This window comes from Toxotes jaculatrix, chromosome 13 (assembly GCF_017976425.1).
Source record: "Toxotes jaculatrix isolate fToxJac2 chromosome 13, fToxJac2.pri, whole genome shotgun sequence".
Classification (NCBI taxonomy): Eukaryota; Metazoa; Chordata; class Actinopteri; family Toxotidae; genus Toxotes; species Toxotes jaculatrix.
In genome coordinates, this window is record NC_054406.1 from 25,990,825 (window position 1) to 25,998,887 (window position 8,063).

Here is an 8,063-nt window from a genome sequence, read left to right on the forward strand (position 1 = left end):
AGGAAGCCGAGATTAGCATGTGCAAGTAGGAGGTGGTGGTAGTACAAAGAAAAGTATTGCACTTAGTGATAGTGTTGTAAGTGGGTGAGGAGGCGTGTCTACAGGGCAGGGCTAGAGTTCAGCAGCCTTACAGCTCTAGGGAAGAAGCTGTTCCTGAGTCTGGTGGTCCTGCTCTGGATGCTTCTCAACTGCCTGTCTGAGGGGAGGGGTTGGAACGAGATGTACGACGTACGCGTTCCTGCTCTCCAGGTGGTTGAGGGTTGTGTGGACCATTGATGAGACGGCGTCATCAGTGGAGCGGTTCTTCCTGTAGGCGTACTGGTGGGGGTCCACAGTAACATCAATGGAGTCTTTGATGTGGCCCATGACCAGCCTCTCAAAGCACTTCATGACTACAAGGGTCAGAGCTATGGGTCGTAGTCATTGAGGCCTGTCACTGTGGAGCACTTGGGGACGGGGACAATTGTGGCAGTCTTTAAGCAAGTGGGGACAGATGCCAGTGACAGTGAGGTGTTATAAATGTCCATCAGCACCTCAGACAACTCATGAGCACAGTCCCTCAGTACCCACCCTGGGATGTTGTCGGGGCCTGCAGCTTTAGGTTAATTCCTGTAAGGGTTCTCCTCACTTCAGCTGTGGTCACACTGAGGGGTGTGTCACCGGGTGGTGGTGTGAGTCTGGTGCAGGAGGGGGGGAGTCAGGATCCTCGAAGGGGGCACAGAATCTGTTGAGTGCATCTGGCAGGGAGGGGTCCAGTGGGCATTGTGCATCCCTGGTGTTGTAGTTTGTGACGCACTTGACGCCCTTCCACATGCTCCGGGGGTCATTGGAGGTGAAGTGACCCTGAATTTTCTGAGCATATGTGGCTTTGGCCCTTGAGATGCCTGCTGTCAGTTCTTTTTTCGCCACTCTCAGCGCTGATGCCTCACCTGCCCTGAACGCAGCATCCCTAGCTTTCAGCAGAGCTCTGACTTCAGCATTCAGCCAGGATTTCTGGTTTGTGAAGCAGGTTACTGTCCTTGTGGTGGTGACGTCATCAGCACACTTGGAGATGAAGCCGAGGACGGATGAGGTGTATTCCTCTAAGTCCACCTCTCCCTCATATGTAGCTGCCTCCCTGAAGACCTGCCAGTCTGTGCACTGACTGTCCTGGAGCACAGAGGCTGCATCACTGGGCCACACAGTGACAGTCTTCTTTGTTGGACTGATCCGTCTCAGCAGGGGGCGGTAAGCTGGCGCAAGCAGGATGGAGATGTGGACGGAGAGGCCAAGAGGAGGACGAGGAAGAGCTCTGTATGCATCCTGAATGTTAGTGTACACACAGTCCAGAATGTTGTCTCCACGTGTGGGGATGGTGACATGCTGGTAAAATCTGGGCAAAGTGTCCGTCAGTTTCACGTGGTTAAAGTCTATAATGATTGGAACATGACTGGAGATGATTGGAGCAGAGTTGGAGAAAAAGGACAGATTGAGTGTGTAGACTGTCCACAAAGCAGTCCCACTGAGCCTGTGATAGTAGTTTAAGCTATGACAGAAGCAGCTTGCATGGCTACATGTATTACTGGTGTCCAGGTGTTTTCTCCTCTCCTCCTGGTGTGATCACACCAACCTTTCCCATTTGTTTTGCCAGGATGAGGTCAGAGGGCGTGTCAAAGGGCTGGATCAGCTTGATGATGTCACTCTCTGAGCAGCTGCTCTCAGGAAGTCCTGTGATCAACACCATGCCTTTCTGTAGGAGACATTACAGAACAAGTGAATTTAACAGACATTTAGCTGAACTTTCCTTTTTAATACATTTCCAAACATAAAATTCTGTTTCCAGACTGATGAGGGGGAAAATGACCTGAAAGGATTTTAGTATCAGGCTGAAACACAAGAAAATGTGATGGAAGTGAAGGAAACTGTACCTCATCAGACGTCTTGTGTTCAGCCTCAGCTCCTGCAGTGGGGAGTAGGAGGGGAAGATGCTACACTCAGTATGTTTTCATACACATCACAACTACAAGCCAGCAAAAGCAAGACATCACAAACCAGACTACATGTGACTAAGCTACAGTTTATTCCATGTGATCAGGTACAGTTGACTGTGATTTTAACTAGATATACTGAGTATTTCTTGACAGTGATAGATGTGGATATATTAGCACTGACTGCCTGCAGACTAGCAGTGGCGGTTTTTTGTTGTCCTACCTGAGTCTTCCCCAGCAGGACCCTTCTCCTGTCCTGAAGCAGCAAAAGAGAAACTGAAACTAATTTTGTGTATGAAATGGTTTCTGAATCAGCAATTGCATTTAGACAGAAAACAAACTCCACTCAGTATTTTTGTGGAAGCTTTATGTTTTCTATTCAATTCAATTCAATTCAATTTTATTTATATAGCACCTTCCACAATCAAAATTGTCTCAAAGCGCTTTACAGAGACCCAGAGCCTGACCCCAGAGCAAGCACTTAAGGCGACAGTGGCAAGGAAAAACTCCCCTTTAACAGGAAGAAACCTTGAGCAGAACCTGGCTCAGATGGGGGACCCTCCTGCTGATGGCCGGGCTGGGTGAAAGGAGGAAAAGGAGGAAGATAGGACAGCTAGGAATGGAGGAGAGGGGGAGAAGGACATGCAGCATAATACAGACAATGGACAATGTTAGAGGGTCAGTATTTACATTACAGTTAGTGAACAGTTATTGGATAATGTATGCTAAGCAGATTACAGTTATGATAGGAAACAGAGCACAGAGGCAAAAAGCTGTCATGACTGGTAATTATTTACATTACAGTCTGCAAAGAATATTAATCCAATATTTATCTGTAGCAGAATGGAACATTAAATATGTTAGAAATGGATCATTGTGAACAATAAACAGCAGCAGGTGGGTGGAGCCAGGACCACAGAACATGCAGCTCCGGAGCCGGAGATACCTGCAGAAAGGTACAGAGAAAGAGAGACCAGAGAGAAACAAGCACAGGACTACAGGACAGAGAGGACACGGAGTTAATGACATGTAATAAAGGCTAATAAATTTGAGAGTGGGTCTGAGGAGAGAAAGAGAAAGAAGAACAAGTGCGCAGTAGATCATGGGATGTCCCTCACTAGGCAGGCGAGCGCGTGCATTGATGTAGCTTTGAAATGTGGACAGATAAGCAGTCTGTCCAAAAACAACTTTCAGTCTTTATTTCACTGCAGTGTAGTCAGATTTTGTTGCATCAGATAGGCTATCCCAGTTACTAAAAGCAGCACCACCAAGGCGTGTAGGTCGTAGCTTAGCCAAGCTGTCTTCATCATAATTAGGAGTAGCCTCTACAGCCACTTTAAAACGTCTGCACCATCTTGAAAAATCCTCTTTTCCATCTCATGAGGAAAATCCTTTTTATAGTATCGTGGCATAGCATAACTTGAGGTGGGGGAGAATGGCAGTTCGTTCCAAACGTTATCTTGATTGGCCATATTTTATTTTATTTCATTTCATTTTATTTTATTTTTTTCCTTACAGTAACCACCGGTTAAATTGGCTTAGTCACGGTTCTCAAAATGTAGTTAAAGTTCAGAATGAGCATGTGTAATTTCACGGTCTTAGCTTTGGTGAGCTAGGCTAGTACACTTTGTCGTCGCTGCATCCAGGCTAACATATAAACAACTTTACCGCACTGCAGGTCCGTGTAGAAAAGTTCACAAGCAGCACATCCCCATGAAGCCGCGTGAAAATCCACAAAAAAAGAGCAGAGAAAAAGTTATGTCCACTATGCCAGTCTCTGTTACTCGCGTATAGCTCCCGTTGTTGTTATCATGACGACCTAATATCCCCCAAAAAATCCGTTTTAATCCACCTGTTGCCGTAACCGAGTCATTGCCATAGCGTTAGCTTGAAGCAGGAGCGGTCCATGGCAAGTAGTGCCGTCGTCGCACAGTTCGGCTGTTAATCCCCGGCAAAACTCAAACTCCGCCAAAATTTAGCAGTCCACAAAACCCGCTGCCACCAGTGTAAGGGTTATTTTTGATACCCTTAGCTACACACATGACCTGTGTTCTTAACCGGAGGCTTTTCTGTGGTTGTAGTCAATAAGCACGGGGACACCGTCTTGTGTAGATGTCTTTCTTTTAATAACTAACCAGAAGAACCCCTGTAGCAACATGGGCAAAACTTAACCAAGTGATGTGGAACCTCACACATCTCCGGATCACTCCGCCAAATAGTCCAACATTAATATAAACTAACAATACCCTTGAGAAAATTAAAAATAAAATAAATCTCATCTTACAGTAATCCTCCAGCTTCAGTCTGTACTGTCTCTTGTCTGATGTCTGATGGATCTACAAAGGTCATATTTTGCCTTTTTGTATTCCTCAGCAGTGCCTGAGACATAAGCAGCAGAGCGAGCACGTAGCATGGACCACACTTCACAGTTTATCCAGGGTTTGTTATTGGGGTAGGTTTTAATCCATTTTGTGGGAATGATATTGTCCGTGCATGTGCTGATGTAACCAGTAACTGCTGCAGCATTCTCCTCTAAGTCCACAGTAGACTCCTCTCTAAAGGCAGCAGTTTTGAACACCTCCCAGTCTGTGTTGTTAAAGCAGTCCTGAAGCATCTGCTCTGATTCTGCATTCCATACTTTAACAGTTCTGCAGACAGGTAGTGCTTGAGGAGCTTATAAACAAAGAACCAGAGAACAGCATGAAATCAGGCCTCAGGTTGCAATAAAGATATTCAAACTGGCTGCAAGTGTCAGTGAAGGAAGTCAGTAGCGACACTAGGTAAATGAACTCGGTCCTTGCTTTGTGGGGTTTTCTTTTTCTCCTTTTTCTTTTTTCTTTTTTTGTGGGTTTTCTCCCATAGGGTTTCACACAGTCAGCTAGAGGTCCAATGTCAGTCCACTGCTGGTGAAGTCACAGACACAGACCAACAACAGGAGAACCTGGAGCTCCAGGAGTCATTAAGCTCAGAGTGTAATAGTATCTGTGACTTTACTGTAAATATTCCAGTTCTGGACGTCACAGCACAAAGTGGAGAGTGCTGTGTGTTATTTTAGGAAGTTCCATCAATGTATTGTAGGTCAGGTCTGTGGTGTATGATGATACTTGATGGAGGACTTCAAAGCAGCTTTAGGCAAGCGAGTCCAGCGGTTCATTTCCAGAAGAGAAAGCGCTGCAGATGAAGCCGAGCGGAGGAAGAAATCCCAGTGTGAACGCTGCTGATGAACACAAGAGCTGGAGACTCTGTCGCTGCTTCTTCTGCTGCTTTCACCGCTTTCACCAGAACTTTTATCCAGAGAGGAAGAGACTGTGTCTGTGTGAGTCCTCTGTCTGTGTGTGTGTGCTCAGTATGTTGCTAAGCAGCGTGTCATGGTTCAGGACTGACAGCAGGACTAATCTGGACAAGTCCAACTCATTTCATTCAGCACCACAACCATGATTTGTCACATGGAGTGAAGTGAAGCCAGTGAAGAGGAGGGGAATGGGAGGAGGAAGCAACACAAAGTGTTTGCTGGTCTCTGATTGGACCTTAGCCAGCAGTTTGTCTCTGTGTTATTCTGTCTCTGCACCGTTAAACATTCATACTCAGGTGGACAGTCACAGTGGACACTGTCTAATGTCCAGAGGAAAAAAAATTCTTTTATCACATATTAAAGCTGTGTGATGTTCACTGACACTGACCATGTGTAGTTTAAATACATGCGTGCAAGTTTATTTTCCTTAAGACAGAAGATGAGCTGATTAATGCAGGAAACAACATGAGTCAGACTCAAGTATCTGCCTTTATAATTCTAAAATCATGGGCTGAGGACAAAAGGTGAAGACGACAGCTCATATGGAAAATTGGTGCATTAAGAAAAAATATATTTTGTGTGTGAATAATATTAGTGTATATTTTCCACTTTTGATATATGATGGTATTATAAATATATATATGTCTTTTCAGCCTAAAATTCTTCTAGTGTATCTACAGGAGCTGATTAGTCCCATATATACAGTGGTGTTCCAGTATATGTCAGAGTTCAGAGTGAAGACAGTCTAGTTGGTCTCATTGGATAAAGCCAGTTATCTGTGTGCAAACAAGTGTGACAGCAGATTTATTCCACTTAGTTCTGTCAGAGCCACTGAAGCTGTTTCTTTACTTTCTATTCTTCCCTCGAGCTGCAGTGAGAACATCTACAGAAGAAACATTATTATTATTATTTACTGTCCAACACAGTAAAGTGTAAATGATGGACATTTACTCAACGCAACTTTTTATTTACACTGTCACAGAATAGAAAGAACAAAGAACTTCACAGATACAAAAGCGCGTGTTTGTCCACCTGCTGTTTCCATAATGTCACTACATGTTGTGGGCTTCACTTGGTTTTTTGATCTTTGCCCTCACACAGAAAAGACACTGCTGCTCCCAGTTACATTTTCTATTATTATTACATTTGTAATGTATTGTATTTTTGTTCTCACTTTTGTTTCCATCTGTGAAGCTTCCACCCACGAGACCTTGTGGCACAGGTGGATTGTGTTTGTAGAGTTTATTTACATTCTCCACCTGTTTCCATCCCACTGCTCATTTGTATTTTAGGCTCAGAAGAAGAAGGAAGAAAACTGTTTTCATTATAACATGCAAGCAGCAAGAGAAGCAAAGCAAAGGTCAGATGGAATCCCATCACAGCAATATGATGGGAAATATAGTTTGGTGTCAGAGTCAGAGAAGTGAGATGGCTGATTCTCAGAGACAAGTCAGAGCAAGCACCAAACTAATATATTCAAAAACATCAAAGACATCATACAAGATTTTACTGCAGCGATGTAATATCTGGTTGCTATGGAAACCTGTGTGTCAATAATAGCCTGCTCAAAGTCAGGTTCACACTGTAGTGCAGCTTCACCAAAGCTTTACAGTTAATGTTCATAACAAACACAAAGGATTTAATTTAGGTTCTTCCTCAAAGGTCAGAATACATCAAAGGCAGGTCAATTGATGACATCACAGTCGGTGACATCACAGAGAAAGTGACATCACAGAGACACCAGACCAGAAATATATATATAACAGAGGACACCAGAATACATCAAAGGCACATCAAAGGCAGGTCAACTGATGACATCACAGTGACATGACAGAGACACCAAGCTGTTTATAAATAAGACCTGTGGTCTTTGAGGATCAGATCTCACTCACACCTGCAGCAGACTTTGCAGCTCCCCTGTTCCCCACTACTGCAGACAGCGGCCACTACTACTGCAGGGGAGCCCGCTACCCTGCACCGCTAACTGCAGCAGACATTACAACGTCTAGAAAAGACTTTGAACCTCCCCTGTTCCCCACTACTACTGCTCCCCTGCAGTAGTGGGCAAAGGGGAGCTGCAAAGTCTACGTTCACCGCCACCGTCTGCAGTAAGTGAAGCTTCCATTGAGTCTGTGGTCCCCTTTTAAACCCACCCCTTTTTTGTAAAAAGATATTTAAATCTGTATCTATGACACCTTTTTTAAAGGGTAATTTTAATCTTTCTATAGGATTATAAATAAGAACATTTTTAAAGATTTTAAATGCATAATGCCCGTGCCCCATGGAGCACTCATACCTAACCTCATCATCATCCCCAAATCTATCTATCTCAATTTATCACACTCACCTGTGTAAAAAAATAATAAGGGTAGTTTTTTTTATTATGTGTGTAATATAGAAAGCTAAGATGAAGCTTCGTACTTTCAATATCTTACTTATGGGGAATCTAAATATACATACTGTTCATGTATGTGTGTGTGTGTGTGTATGTGTGTGTGTGTGTGTGTGTGTTGTGGCACAGTTATCTTTTAGGTTTCTTCAAAGTCTAGAAACAGACTTTAACCTGAGAAACCTCCTCTGTCAGAACATGTCCTCCACATTGCATCTTCTCATTAGAGAGAAAAATTCAGATTCATTTTACAGAGTTCAGTCCACTCATGTCTACTGCTGAGTTCAAAGCTCCTGACCTCTAAGAGCCTTGTTTCATAATTCATTTCCAGCCCACAGTGTTTCTGTCCTCCAGCAAACCTTTGGATGTCAGTGTGTCAAGCTAATGTTGGTGAATCTGAGGCTGTGTTGACTGA